This window comes from Mytilus edulis, chromosome 6 (genome assembly GCF_963676685.1).
Source record: "Mytilus edulis chromosome 6, xbMytEdul2.2, whole genome shotgun sequence".
Classification (NCBI taxonomy): Eukaryota; Metazoa; Mollusca; class Bivalvia; order Mytilida; family Mytilidae; genus Mytilus; species Mytilus edulis.
This window is the reverse complement of record NC_092349.1, coordinates 35870500-35886435: the sequence shown is the minus strand read 5'-3', so window position 1 is coordinate 35886435 and position 15936 is coordinate 35870500.

Here is a 15936-nt window from a genome sequence, read left to right as displayed (position 1 = left end):
AAGCAGACGACGTTGACATTGCGCAAACGTGTTTTCTGTATTGACGTCATTAATAAAACTATACGCTTGTCAACCTCATAAAAAAGGCTGATATACGGTCAGTGACCTGATATCACATGTGAATATACGGTCAATGGCATTTGACTTCTCATATAGCAGCCTCTTTCAAGTCTTTGTGTGTCAGATATTATTTGTAATCTGTCGGAACTTAAAATAACAGAATTAACCTACGCTAGAGGCCCGATAATTAAACGGTTTATTTGCATGATAGGCCACTGATATTGGTTATCGGCCTGTTTCTGAATTTGTGGCTATATCACATCGCTCGTTACAAATATGCAAGAACAGCATATTAATGCTAAGTGTATGATAAATATGAGTAAAACCTTACACTACTATAAATGATAATCAAAAAGTTTTAAATGATCTCGACAGATGTAATCGGTTATATAGAAACGTTTGCAATAGCAATCTATAAAGAAGATGGTACTATTAGTTACATAGTGTGCAATTGTCCTTATACAATTATTTATCGGGTCAATAAAATTCATACCGGGTGAGGCGAAGCAGACAGATAAATTCCGAATACTGTGTAACGAATTTATCCTAGTTTTGATGTATTACAAATTAGTGTTTTCAAATTCAATTATTAGGACAATATGAACCAAATATATTTAGATATTTCATCTTAAACCGAGTGAAAATTGAAAAATATTAGGACTATAAAGCAACTAAATTTTTGTATTAAGGAAATGGTGTAATGAAGACAATTTTAATTGACGTAATAAAAGAATGTACTTAAACTATTATGATACTACCAGTCAATCAAATTGCGAGAAACAACTCTAAATCAGGATAAAGAAATTTCTGTGTACATCCACTGTCCAAATTATTACTAAAATATAATATATATGTATAACCAAATGATTTTCTTATCTCTTGTTTAGATTTTGTAATTTATCAAGTAATATTGCCACATTGTTAAGTTACATGGACATTGTTTATCATTTTTATTTAATGTTTTATTAATGTCTTATTGTTACTGTATTCGCGTTAAGTGTATGTACATTGAAAAGGCTTATCAATTGTATGACATTCAGTTTTATCTTATCTTATAAATAAATAGATGTTGCCTTCTCTTAGTTTTATTAATATTGTGTAATAAACATATTTGAAATAAACACTTAAACAGTGTACTTCAAAGGAACATTTCTAGAGTGTTATTTCAGTCGGACGATAACAAAGATTAAAAAATATTTTCAAAGAAAGCAAGATGACAACGTAGTACATCAGACGCCGGTTTCATAATTATACACGAGACTCATTAGCGGGGCTCGAATTAAATCTGTTGAATTGTCAAATAAGGTCGGAGGTTGAAGCAAATGAACACGAAAATACAAAGAAATGTTGTACCAACAAAACCTATGACATATAAGGATGCGTTAAAACTGCTGCGTACACTAAGCTACACGACACGAACAGTACAAAAACAAACCGAACATTATACTAGGTGCACTGCAAGGGACAGCGAATAACAACAATAAATGACAGAACGGTCTTAAACAATGAGCAAAGCATATACCGCTTTAGTCCCCTATACAAGTCCCAGAAATGACAAAAGTAAAACAATACAAAAAAGAAAACTAGCGGCCTAATTTCGATTTATGAGTTTGACTGTCCCTCTGGTATCTTTCGTCCCTCTTTTATGTACAAAATGATGACTGAAAAAGAAATGTACATGTGTATTACACTGCAACAAACTATAACCACTGAATAAAAGGCTCTGGACAGGTACAATCATATTGTGGTTGGGTGAAACTCGTTTGAAGGGGTATATTCTCCTCTTACTTGGGATATTGGTGTGTAACAGTAAAACAAGAGAACAAAACAAACTGTCAATTTTTAGATGTAAGTTGACATAAGAAATTTGATAACATTTGTGGCATCCTATATTTCGATCTGTGGGGATTAATAGGATTTAAACATTTTCTAGATTTGTTGATTTTGATGTGTATTTTGTCAAAGTTCGGTTTTCACTTCATATACACATCATTGCTTTACAGAAATTTGCGCATTACAAATCTATTTAAAAATATATTTTTAAAAAAGCGTCTACTCTGTATATCAACTCATCTTAGATACTAGGACTAAATTTAGTATATACGCCAGACGCCGTTTCGTCTACAAAAGACTCATCATTGACGCTCGAATCAAAAAAAGTTAAAAAGGCCAAATAAATTACGAAGTTGAAGAGCACTGAGCACCAAAATTCCTAAAAGTTTTGCCAAATACAGCTAAGGTAATCTATGCCTGAGGTAGTATTATACTGTAACAGTTACATAATGTCATATTGAATTTCTTTATTCAGTCGATTATTTGGTATATATATTGGGCTATGAGTTATAAATCAACTAAAAAGGAACGCAATGAAAAAAAATCTTAAAGGCATCTTCAGCCAGGTTGCGTTAATAGTAGAGCTTTACCAACACTTTTTCAATTTTTGAGGCATTTTTTTTTTTCATGGGCGTATTGTAAACAGGGTACTACCATTTGTCGATAACTCTATTTTGGTATTACACAAGGTCATGTTTGTCTCTGACTGTTTATGTCGTCTTTTCAGTAAATCCACTGTATTTTGGATGTTTACTGATTGACATTCAAGTCTTAGATACATGTTTTTTGATAAATTGTTATTGGCTTTGAAGTAGCTATCAGTAGTTTTGAGTACTCTTAGATCTGTAATTGGTATTGTTAGGGATAAGGAATGGACATAAACCCTACCACGTCTTGCCTTTTTGTTTGTTCTGTGTTTGGTGTTTTTTCTTTGTGTCGATCTGATGAGTTCATAGATATAAGAAGGCATTTTTTAAATGTTTATTTATTGTATGTTGTACTCTTACACAACAGTACAAGGTTAGCGGAAGGTTTGGGGTTCATTAAATACTTACCCCGCTACATTCTGTATGTGCCTTTTCCATGTCATGGACCTGTATTTAAATGGTTGTCGTTGGTTCAGATCTGTCATAATTGGGTTTCGTAGAATGTTTTGTTATTAAAAGTGAAATCACAAAAATACTAAAATTCGAAGAAAATTCAAAACGGAAAGTCCCTAATCAAACGGCAAAATCAAACACTCGAACACATCACAACGAGAGGATAAAAACTGTCATATTCCTTACATTTTTACAGTTTTTTTTATTATGTAGAAAATGGCCTGGTCTTAATGCTAGATTATTAACCTCTTACTACAAGTCATGCCTTTATTTATCTTGCATTTTGGGTGATTTCAAACTATGCGGTATTTGTTTGTCATTGTTGAAGGCCGGTTACCTATAAATGCATTTATCTTAAATAATTTGAAATTTTGTGAAAAGTTGTTTCATTCTCAATCATACCACATCTCATTATTCTTATATGTTATGAATATTTGTCTTATTCGTATCACATCTGCTATTAATGACGGTTGTCCTTCAAAGAGGGACGAAAGATACTAGAGGGACAGTCAAACTCATAAATAGAAAATAAACTGACAACGCCATAGCTAAAAATGAAAAGGATAAACAGACGAACAATAGTACACATGACACAACATAGAAAACTAAAGAATAAACAACACGAACCCCACCAAGGGTAAGCAGATCCTGCTTCACATGTGGCATCCGTCGTGTAACTTATGTCACCAATTGTTATTAGCAATATATGCTACGTGAACTGATAAACTGACATACAATCATTAAAATGTTAAAACTTTACCAAGAAGGATGTGTGATAAAAGCCTTTATATTGACTTGGCATTAGAAAAATATGAAAGTTCTTTGACGCATTCCAAATCTTGTTAATTTAATTAAATGAATCGTGTCCTTTTTGGACTTAAAAACCAAAGTCAACAACATGTTATGGTTGTCACACGTGCATGGGAAGTTTAAGCAAATAAAAGATAATCCTTATCAACCGTTCTCTCCCAAACAATATAGTAAAATGTTAAGAATAAACAGACATATCTTTTGATAAGTTTAAGCAGTCATTTTAAGAGCCTAAATGGACAAAAGAGACATTTAATACGATAGCAATAAGGCCAACAGAGCCAACAGAGCCAAAGCTTAAGAGGTAGACAAGTTGTTGTCACGATGACTTCAAAAAGAGAGTCGAACTGGCCAAAAATGACATAAATTGAAACAAACTAATAACGTGTTCGCTAAAAACGAAAAAGACAAAAAGACAAACACAATGAAACAATAGTCAACAAAAACACAACACAGAAAACTAATGTTTGAGAAACACGAACCCCAATAAAAACTGGGTGTGATCAAGAATAAGATTATCCTGCGCAACACATGGCACCAGTCGTATGTTTATGTTCAATCACATACAAATTTACCGTTAGAAACAAAAATCACAGGAATGATACTTATCAATAGAGCATTTGCATTATTCACGTATCAGGATACGTGCACGGATCGACGTATACGTATCGAACAGAAAATCATTATTTTGTACAAATCTGCCCGATACGTATACGTCGATCCGTGCACGTATCCTGATACGTGAATAATGCAAATGCTCTATTAGAAGTAGGACATTTAAAGACGTATCGTATCCGTTTCTGATACGTTGACGTATCTGAGAAAATATCTATCTATGTGTTAATGTTAAATAGATTATTTTCAGGTTTAAATATGTGTTTTTCTATGTTAAATATTTTTCTTTTATTGATACCCATTGATACACTCTTTTTATGACATGATAGTTTTCAATATATGAATTTTCGTTTATATCTACACACTCGATATTTAAACCATCACAATTTCTCCGTCGTGAATTTAAGATTGATGAGTCCATCTGTATAACGAAATTGTGCAATAAATGGTAGTATAGGGATTTGCCATATTGTGTTTATATACAAAGGAAAATTCGTTCAGAAAATCGGGATTTTTTGGCAAATATATTAAAATCAACAATTGAATAAAGAGATTTTTATTATAAAATTTTAGATATCGTTTACTCACTTCTTAATGTGCTACCGTTTATTGTTAACAAAAAGTCATTAACAACTATTCAAAAACACAACTCGTATTAAATCACTGAAATCGAGTGCACCCTAGAAGGTGTAATTCCCTTCATATTTGAATAAAGGATTACCTGATAATTTATAAATTTATTATTCTTGGTATCAATTTCGACTCATATGATGTGGATGATTCAATTCCCTTTTATTTGTAAATTTTTAGTACGTGTATTGATATTGTTTAAATTTGTTTTAAAATTCAACTTCACGCCTGGGTAGTTTTAATGATTTAGATATCAAATTCAAAACATATACAAGTATGACACGAAAATCATGTAATTGTTAAACGTGTGTCGTCCATACAATGTTTTCATAATTGTATTATAAGTACTGTAAATAAAGTGGAAACCTCACTTTATGGGTAATGAATATAATTAAGTCCAGATTTTGACATATAAGAAGCAAGTATGTTAACACAAATAATATACAAATTAAACAATTATTCAACAGTATAAAACGAAAAATGTGTATATTAAAAATGAAAGAGAGCAAAAATTTGCACCGCCCTTTTCTTTTCCTTCTTTCTTTTCCATTTTCTCGATTAGTATTCAAGTACGTAAATAATCAAGTGAATTATAACCAATATATTTACGTTTAGATACGTCAACGTATCAGATACGGATAGGATACGTCTTTAAATGTCCCACTTCTGGTAAAATCAATTGTTATTAAATGTACCAGGATTATAATTTAGTAAACCAGACGCGCGTTTCGTCTGCAAACGACTCATTAGTGACGCTCAAATCAAAATATGTATAAAGCCAGACAAGTACAAAGTTGAGGAGCTTTGATGATCCAAAATTCCAAAAAGTTAAGCCAAATACGGCTAAGGTAATTTATGCCTGGGATAAGAAAATCCTTAGTTTTTCCAAAAGTTCATGGTTTTGTAAACAGGAAATTTATAAAAAATGACCACATTGTTGAAATTCGTGTCAACACCGAAATATTGACAGTTAAAAGTGATAATTTGAGACTAAAAATGTTGATTTTTAATTATACACTCGGGGTCAAAGAAAACCGCTCATACAATGTCGCTTAGATGTTTGGTTGATGTCAAATGTCTTGTCAAACATGTAAAACAAAATACATTTTTCCATCTATTAAAATTGAATAAATTGATACTGTTCAGCGAAAACTGGAACTGAAAGTGGAAAACAGGTTTACTGGAAGATAAAGATCATGTTGAAATAGTTTAAAAACATACTTTATAAAAATGTGATGATGAAATCACAATTTTGAAAAAAACATGAAATGGGATACCATAAAAAATAAAATAAGAAGCAAAAGCCTCAAATATTCCAAGTATTAACACATCAACATAAAATTGCAAGAAAGAGAGTTTAATTTAGAAAAAAAGAGACCAAAAAAAAAAGACAAAACTAAATTCAGAAAAGTGTGTCTCGTTCAGGTTCAAACAAAGATATTAATTCATATTTGATTGAATTAGATATTGAGAAAAAGGCATGTGATCATATACTAGTCCATCCTTCCCCTATTTGATTGTTTACTATTTGCTTGATATCATTTTGTTAACAATATCTAATTCGATCAAAGATAGTAAATAGTAAACCATCAAACAGGGAAAAGGGAGGGGGCTATATGATCACATGTCGAGCACTGTGCAGGCAATATTTATATATATATATACACATATATACTGTAAAAGTACTTTAATTTGTGGGTATCAACTTTCGAGGTATGAGCATTATTTACATGTTCGTGGGATTTTAAATTCGTGGATTTCAGTTTTCTAAAAAAAAATAGATTCATCGCACTTCCATAAAATCCCACGACAGAAATCATCCAATTGATAGTGATAATGCATCGCACTTGAAGTTACAATTAATCGCTCTCAATAAACTATACTATTTTAGATTCTGTTGCTTAAAAGTACACATTTTTATATATATATATATGTTCTCAAAAAACTGTTTTAGAATATACAATTAAATCAATTATATGCATATTTTTGTGTTTTCGAATCTTAAACAAACACGGGTTTTCAAATCTTCTTTGTACAATAGTAATACTCGAGTGTGAAAAAAAAATATATAGATTCTCACTTTGTATTGACTGAAAAGTGTTACATAAGACGCGTTTAATTTTATTCAATAGCTTTTAAAATACGTTAGTTAATTCATAGATATAGGAAAATGTGGTATGAGTGCCAATGAGACAACTCTCCATCCAAATAACAATTTATAAAAGTAAACCATTATAGGCCAAGGTACGGCCTTCAACACGGAGCATTGGCTCACACTGAACAACAAGCTATACAGGGCCCCAAAACTACTAGTGTAAAACCATTCAAACGGGAAAACCAACGGTCTAATCTATATAAAAAAACGAGAAACACGTATAAATTACATAAACAAACGACAACTACTGTACATCAGATTCCTGATTCATGTTTTTTGGGTAAATTCGTAAAACAAATATATAAAATAAGATTACATCATTATCACAATAATCAAATGCAATATACGTGATAACAAAAGTAGAGACAATTATTTCACTAACCTTACATTCCTTAATAGTTATCTATATGCAGTGTTTTACATCTGGATATATAAAAAAGAAGATGTGGTATGATTGCCAATGAGACAACTATCCACAAAAGACCAAAACGACACAGACATTAACAACTATAGGTCACCGTACGGCCTTCAACAATGAGCAAAGCCCATACCGCATAGTCAGCTATAAAAGGCCCCGATAAGACAATGTACTAAAATAATTCAAATGAGGAAACTTACGGCCTTATTTATGTAAAAAAATGAACGAAAAACAAATATGTAACACATAAACAAACGACAACCATTGAATATACAGGCTCCTGACTTGGGACAGGCACATACATAAATAATGTGGCGGGGTTAAACATGTTAGCGGGATCACAACCCGTCGTGTTTTATAATAGTCATTTAGAACCGATTAATAATACTACCTGTAATGATCCCATCTTTTCTACAGTTTTTTGTTACTTAACAAAATAACTCCAGCTGTTGGTTACGTCTTTAGGTTCGCCATCTTAAAGACATTCTTTTCTGCATGCATGGTTAAATCTCCGTAACTAGGACACATATTTAACTGAATATATATAGTTAAATATCGTGTATGCAAATGAGACAGTAATACACCAAAGATAGGTCAGGAAGAATTAAATAAACAGTATCAGTCTATGGAAGAAGCGAATCGATAAAAACTTTTCTTATATCAACGAGCGTTATTGTCTTATATCAACGAGTTGCATTGTGGGAAATTTAAGACGAATGTTAGCATTTGTACGAAGAAAGGAAGATTTCTCGGTATAAAGTAATGACTCTTTTCTTAAAACAGGGTGACATTAAACACGACATACGTCTGCTGTATAATTTCCATGAATTATTTTATGTAATAACAAGCAAGGTGTATTTAAACGAGAAAATTGAATTGTTGAATAAATGAAACATAAATGCACGATTTATCATTTGTAGATGTACACATTCAATAAATATCATGTAGCATATTCAGTGGAATGCAATTGAGATGAATTCAATTGTTTTCTAAGCCAAAATCACCTATATGTCAAAGATACTGCTATATTTTATTATATCAATGCGATGTTTGTCTTATATCATAGCGATGTTTTTTTAATATCAAAAATTATGAATGCGATACTTTTCTAATATAACTGCTATAGTTTTCTTATATAAAATGAATACGATGACACGTCACAATGCATGTCAAGAAAACCGCAAACATAATTCACAAACTTAGTTCATGACCGGCTTAATGTTTGAGGATCAATATCACTAAAATTTCGTATCTGTAACAAAATAAACGCTTACATGAACTTATCATTTCGAAAATGTTGCTTGACCCTATTGATAGTTGAAAGTGTTAACAACCTGTTCATTCTATTGTTTTCAATCACATGGTTTAACCGACTAGTTCTATTTGAAATGATGATGCAATGGCGGAATTTAAATGCAGTTGTAGATAGTCTACCGACCTATTAGATTCTAATATAGGTCCAGTGGCGGATCCAGAGGGGCGGGGATCCAGCCGATCAATGCATTTGAATGGGGACGTACGGTTGAAGCCCCACCCCTCCTTTATCCTGGGTTTGGAACCCTCCTTTTGAAAACGGCTGGATCCGCCCTTGAGGTCACACTGATATAGCCTATCCACATGGGTAATATCGAAATAGACAAAAAATATCATTACTTAAAATAAAAAAAATGATGTTCATTCAAACAATCCAATCCAATACAGCTCCAAATAACATGAATATTCAAATGATAAAATAAATATTCTAAACAAATTTAAATGTACAAATGCTGATGTCCCGAACTTTGAAGATACCGAAAGAGTACCCTCAAACTATAAATTGAACAACTTCAGATACAACGAAAATCAAAAATCTTATCAATCAGAAAATGTATTTATTATAAACAGTTCTTTTTGGTTATCAAAGACTTTTCCCGATGGTAAATCGATATCTCATTGAACATAATCAGCTCGCCGCATGGACGTTCTTTTACATCGCGATGACTGTGAGGGCATTCCGATGTAGTGTTGCCATAGAGATTGACTTTCGTTTTTGACTAGTAACCGATCGTATAAATACGCAAACATTTCTTAGTGCAAAATAACCATCCGTATCGCTTGTTATAAATTCATTTCTTCAATGAATACTAAAAAAAATGTTTAGAAAACAAATAAATAAGATGTAAATGTCTGTTGACGTTAGAATGAGACAACTTTCCATCACAGTAATAATTTGTTTCAAGTAAACCATTATAATCAAAGTAGGGCCTTAAACACGGAGCCTTGGCTCATAGCAAACACCACGCTATATAGGAACCAAAAATTACCAATGTTAAACCAATCAAACAGGAAAACCAACGGTCTAATTTGTATAAAACAAGGAGATTTAAAAGTACAGGTCAGATTTTTTCGAATCAATCTGAACGAGGACAGTATGAATCATCTTTGTCACAAGTTAGTTTCATTGTTATCAGTAAAGAAAGTCTTCCATGCGTGCGTTGCGAGCATATCAGATATATATTATTTCGGTGCGTTCATTATAAAATTTGCTAAATGTTATATATGTGAACAATAATTTTGATACTTAGCTATTTGATTACGACATTGTTTATTAGCCCATCGGTACTGGCATTTTCAAAAATGGTGGATTGAACCTGGTTTTATAGCGCTAAACCTCTCACGTGTATGACAGTCTCGTCAAATTCTGTCATATTTAGAACGATGCGTGAACAAAACAGACATGGTAAAATTGTCAAAATATGGGTACAGCAGTCAAACATTAATACTAATAAGTACTAATATTGATATAACAAAAACACCGCTATGATATTTTAAAAGTATCGCATTGATATTAGAACTAATAGCATTTGTATATTTATGTATATAAGAAAAACACAGCACTTCAATTTTACACGGATATAAACGTTTGCTTCTAACTAACTTCTGAATGTATATTTAGACTTAATTGTTGTTTATATTTGAACAATAAGTTTTAAAGTTAGTATTTTCTTAATTTTTCGTTGCCAAAAACAACATTTTGCGCATGGAATGTCTACATATTTACAATTGATATTTGACAATATCGCTATGTGATATAAGAACAGTTTTTATCGATTCGCTTCTTCCATAGACTAAGTATTACAAGTCGATAACGACTCTGCAAATTACTTGAATAATAGCAAAAGGAAAATAATGAACAGATTAACTGTGTTTCTATATAGCTAATTGTATTGAAATCAATCATACACTTCAACTTGCCTAATGACTTATTTACCAAAAAATGGATCATAAACTTCAATGTATCATGTACCTGAATGAATTATGTACTTTTATTAAACATGTACCTCACCAAATCACGTATCTAAAGTATTTTAAATAATGCATGTACCTTATAGTATTTAATGAATAATTAAGGTACCTTGACGAAGCATGCACATAAATGAAACATGGAAACAAATGATTCCTGAAAATAAATGAATCATAAACGTCAATGAATCACGTTTTTGAATAAATCATCTACTTTTTTATGCTTAATCTACCAAAACGATAAATTTCTTTAATGCGCCATGAACCTAGCATCAATCTAAATGAATCTTGTACACACATACGTTTGATGAATCATGTACATACATACGTTTGGTGAATCATGTACGTAGATGGATCATGTACTTAAAATAATCATAAACATAAATGAATCAAGTATTTTAATTAATCAATATTAATGCCGTAAATAAAACAAGGCGGACGTATTTAATATGTTTCACAATTCAATAATTTTTTTTTTTTCCAGTACCTGCAGAAATATATTTGAACATGTTTGAGCAAATGAAATATCAGAAGATATCCTGTCATTCATTTAAGCTCTTCCGTAGTAACTCCATATGTTGGGTGAGTTTAACTCCATATGTTGGGTGAGTTTCTAGATAATGACATTCTTAGTAAAATTAGCATTCAGCTAAAAATATTTTTTGATCGCATATTTCAATTTAATTAAGCTTCAGTTGAGTCTGCTTTATACCTTCAAGACATATATCATGTATGTTGGTTGTTACTGTTAGACAAAATATTTCAACATGCACATGGGGCTTTTAATATTTACATTGCAATATTCCTAAATCACCTGCATATGTTGTTATCATCTCTATGTTGTGATAAGTGAAAGCATGTTTCATTTGAACACTTCATCTATAGATGTAGTAGTCTAGTGTTCATCGTGTGTTTCTGGTTCTGGATTTTCAAATGTTTTGCCTCTGGAGCATCACTGACTAGAGATTACTTGGTACCGTAAACGTTATTTGTGCTTAATTTTATTCAGAAGTTTTAATTGTGATATTGATTTCACAACTATAGGTTGCATTTTGTAAATACAGCTGTTTACCATACCACCCCTCTTTTGGTGAGATTTATAATATTCATAAATATGTTAATGTGTTAACGTACTGGTTCCCATATATGATCTCTGTGTTTCATCTAATAGAGACATCACTTTGGAATGTAACCAGTATAGAAAACAAATTCTTATGGAGTCAAAAAATCATATTAAAGGGTAGTATAGAACTTTAGTATAAGTGTAAACTCTTAGAAGTTCTGGGCATATAAATGTTGGAAATATGCCGCACAGCCTTTTGACTTTTAAATAAATAGTAGTGCAAATAAACTTTCTGTTATGGGATATTATTTTTCAAGAAACTTCATAGTAAAAGTGTCATCGTTTTAGCCACAAAGGGAGTTTACAGAATTGCAACCTATAAGCAATGTACAAATGTTTCACAGATGATATCGGATATGTTCCTTTTGTCGTTAATACAATACCCTTCCCCTTTAACGAATGTGACCTACATAATTAGACTTTTTACCGGATTTTTTAAAACATAAGTAACACGACGGGTGTCACAGGCTGCTAACCCTTCCGGAGTACCTGAGATCACCACCGTTTTATTGTGGGGTTCGTGTTTCTTATTCTTTAATTTTCTATGTTGTTTCTTGTGCACTACTATTTGTCAATTTGACTTTTTATTTTCCAGCCATGGCGTTTTCAGTTTAATTTTCATCTACGAGTTTGACTGTCCCTCTGGTATCGTTTGTTCCTCTTTCATTACTTGGTTAAATATCACGGAAATATGAGTGTAGTATGGGTTCCTTCAGTTACGTAACAATTAAAGCTTCCAGAATTTTGTTTACTTTTTTTTCAACTCCGGAACTTGTGTGATATGTACAAATGGACTTAATTAAAATTACTACTAGTATAAACAATAGACAAATAAGTCTATTGAATAACATAAATACATTATGGTATGGATTCTTTAAATGTTAGAGTGGGTTTACGCTGAATCTGCTGAACCTGAGTGATTTGGTGCTTTTTATAAGGACCCCAAACAGGGAAGTGTATTCGACGACTTGACGGACAAATAATGTGGAGGTTACGTTTTTAACATAACGAGTTTCTTTTTGTTTTTATTTCTACGAAGAAAATTAAAGGCGTATTTGTTAGTGCAAAACCAGTTTTAGTTTGTTAAACTTTTCATTTGTTAATGAGAACCAGTTTGAAACTAGTTTCGAACCTAAACTGGTTTGACGTTTGTTATTCTCAAACCCAAACTGGTTCCAGAAACTATTCAAACCATGTCCCAGGGTGGTTTGATGTTTCGGTTTAGGGTTTTAAATGGCAGCAATGTTGATGCAGTGTAGTGGTCGCGAAAAATTCTATGCAGATTCTATGGTCACATTGATTTTTTTAGTGGATTTTCAATACTAATGTACTAGTATAACCTTTTGTGTTTGGTGTTTTTTTTAACTTCACACAGTGTTATATACTACTAGATAATTAATGTTAATTCTGAAAAAATGTATTTGTTTGGTCATTTATTTGTTGATGTTATTGCTATTTTTCTCAAACTGGCAGTTGTCGTCTTGTTTTAATTGGCAATTAAAAAACGTTTTGAATTGTAAATTTTTATTTGTTGTAAATTGGAAAATACTGAGATGACGATTTATGTTTATGAGATAACACTCCGATAAAAAAAATTGTAAACATTAGTGGATTCATAACTGTGAAATAAATTGAAATAGCCTTTGAGAACAAGAGCTTATGAAACTATTTGAATTGTTAAAATTTGTGATTAAGTCGTCATTTCTAGGTCAGTGATTTTTGTAATAGATGTTGTTACACAACTCATTGTGAATTTTTTTAAAAATGGCCCCATTCTCGAATTGGTATGAACACTGAAACATTTGACAGGTACAATTTTGAACTTAATTATGATTAGGTATGGTAAACCACCATTGATAATTCATTGATATTAGTATACAGTGTGCACATCTCTTTTTAACAGAGATTATTATAATTTGACTGGGTGTGTCTGTCAGTATCTTACCAATATATAATTATGAGATTTTTTATTTTTATGTCTAAATTCTAAACAAAAAATGCACCTCTTTCTCTCTGAAGTGTCAATGATTATTTAACACAAGTTTAAATTGATGCTAATTTTTAACGCCCAGTGACAAATATTTCATGCATGTTCAGGAACACACGAGATTAAAAGTCGGGTATATAATGTAAAAATCAAGAGATGTGATATTATTACTAATGAGGCTACTATCCAAATTTGAAGTGGATGTAAGCAACAATGACAAAACCAGATATGTAAAGCCGTTTCAAACGGCCATGAAAAGTGTGAAACAATTAACGTAAAAACTATACACAACAAAACAATTTACAAAAACTCAAATATGAGTTAAGAAATGAACCAACGACAACCACTAAACAGGTTAATAAAGAATATGGTAGGGGTTGATATAAAAACGAAGATGTGGTTTGATTGTCAATGAGACAACTCTTCAAAGAGACCAAATGACACAAAAAATAACAGCCATAGGTCACCATACAGCCCTCAACAATAAGCAAAGTTCATACCAAATAGTTGGCTTTAAAAGAACCAGAAATCACAAATGTAAAACCATTCAAAGAAAAACTAACAGCCTAATTAATGTACAAAATAAAGAGAACGAAAAACAAATAAGTAACCCAGTAACAAACGACAACCACTGACTTGCAGGCTCCTGACTTGGGACAGGCACATATATACAGAATGTGGCGGGGTTAAACATGTTAGCGGGATAACAACAATCCCCTAACCTGGGACAGTGGTGTAACAGTACAATATTAGAACAACATGCGCGAATCAGTTGCAATTAGATAAACTCAAACGATCGGTACGAGACACAAAAGAAACCGGCCAACCAACAAAAATTACATTAAGACAATAGACTCAAAGCATCGAACTAAGAGTATTTGCAATTATTGGAAGTTTATTCAAAGCTAGCTGCAACTAGTACTGAAATAAATCTTGTTCCCCAAGACTGAAGTATCATCAGTACATAACCAACTGTTAAAAAAAAATCTAAAGAAATGTATGCTATATGTTGTATCCTTACATATAGATCCATACACAATGAAAAATTTTGAAAATTGGTAGTCCAAAGGTTTTGACCATCGAAATTTTGCATTAGAAATAATAGTTAGGACCAGAAGATCACCAGAGAAAAATGATTTTGAGAACTTTGTGATATATTTGCTTTATACAAAAAAAAAATCCACTTCGGTTACTTGAAAATAAATGGATCAACTAAGATGTCCTTTTTGATCAGTCATTTTCACAGGCACTTGTCTCAGATCCCCCCCTAATATACCTTAATATGTATTCCAGACAAACATTGATGATTTCTTGTGCAGTTTAAGATTATTCTTAAAAAATAAATACTAAATGAATTTTAATGTGCGTATTGTTATGCGTTTACTTTTTTACATTGGCTAGTGGTATAGGGGGATGGTTGAGATCTCATAAACATGTTTAAACCCGCCGCAATTTTGCGCCTGTCCCAAGTCAGGAGCCCCTGGCCTTTGTTAGTCTTGTATTATTTTTAATTTTGGTTTCTTGTGTATAATTCGGAGTTTAGTATGACGTCCATTATCACTGTACTAGTATACATATTTTTTAAGGGGCCAGCTGAAGGACTCCTTCGGGTGCGAGAGTTTCTTGCTACATTGAAGACCCATTGGTGGCCTTCGGCTGTTGTCTGCTTTATGGTCGGATTGTTGTCGCTTTGACACATTCCCCATTTCCTTTCTCAATTTTATAGTAGTGGGGGTTAAGACTGGTTGGTTTAATAAAATTGAGTTAAAGGAAAGAAAATTGTAACGAACAGAGCACACTTTTACAGTCATTTCTACTTGACGTATCTTAAATTTACAATTCTCGTAAACTTAATTCATGTCATCGAACATAACAAAAATCTGCTATATTTGACGGCAAATTGATTTCTTATTTTAATGATAT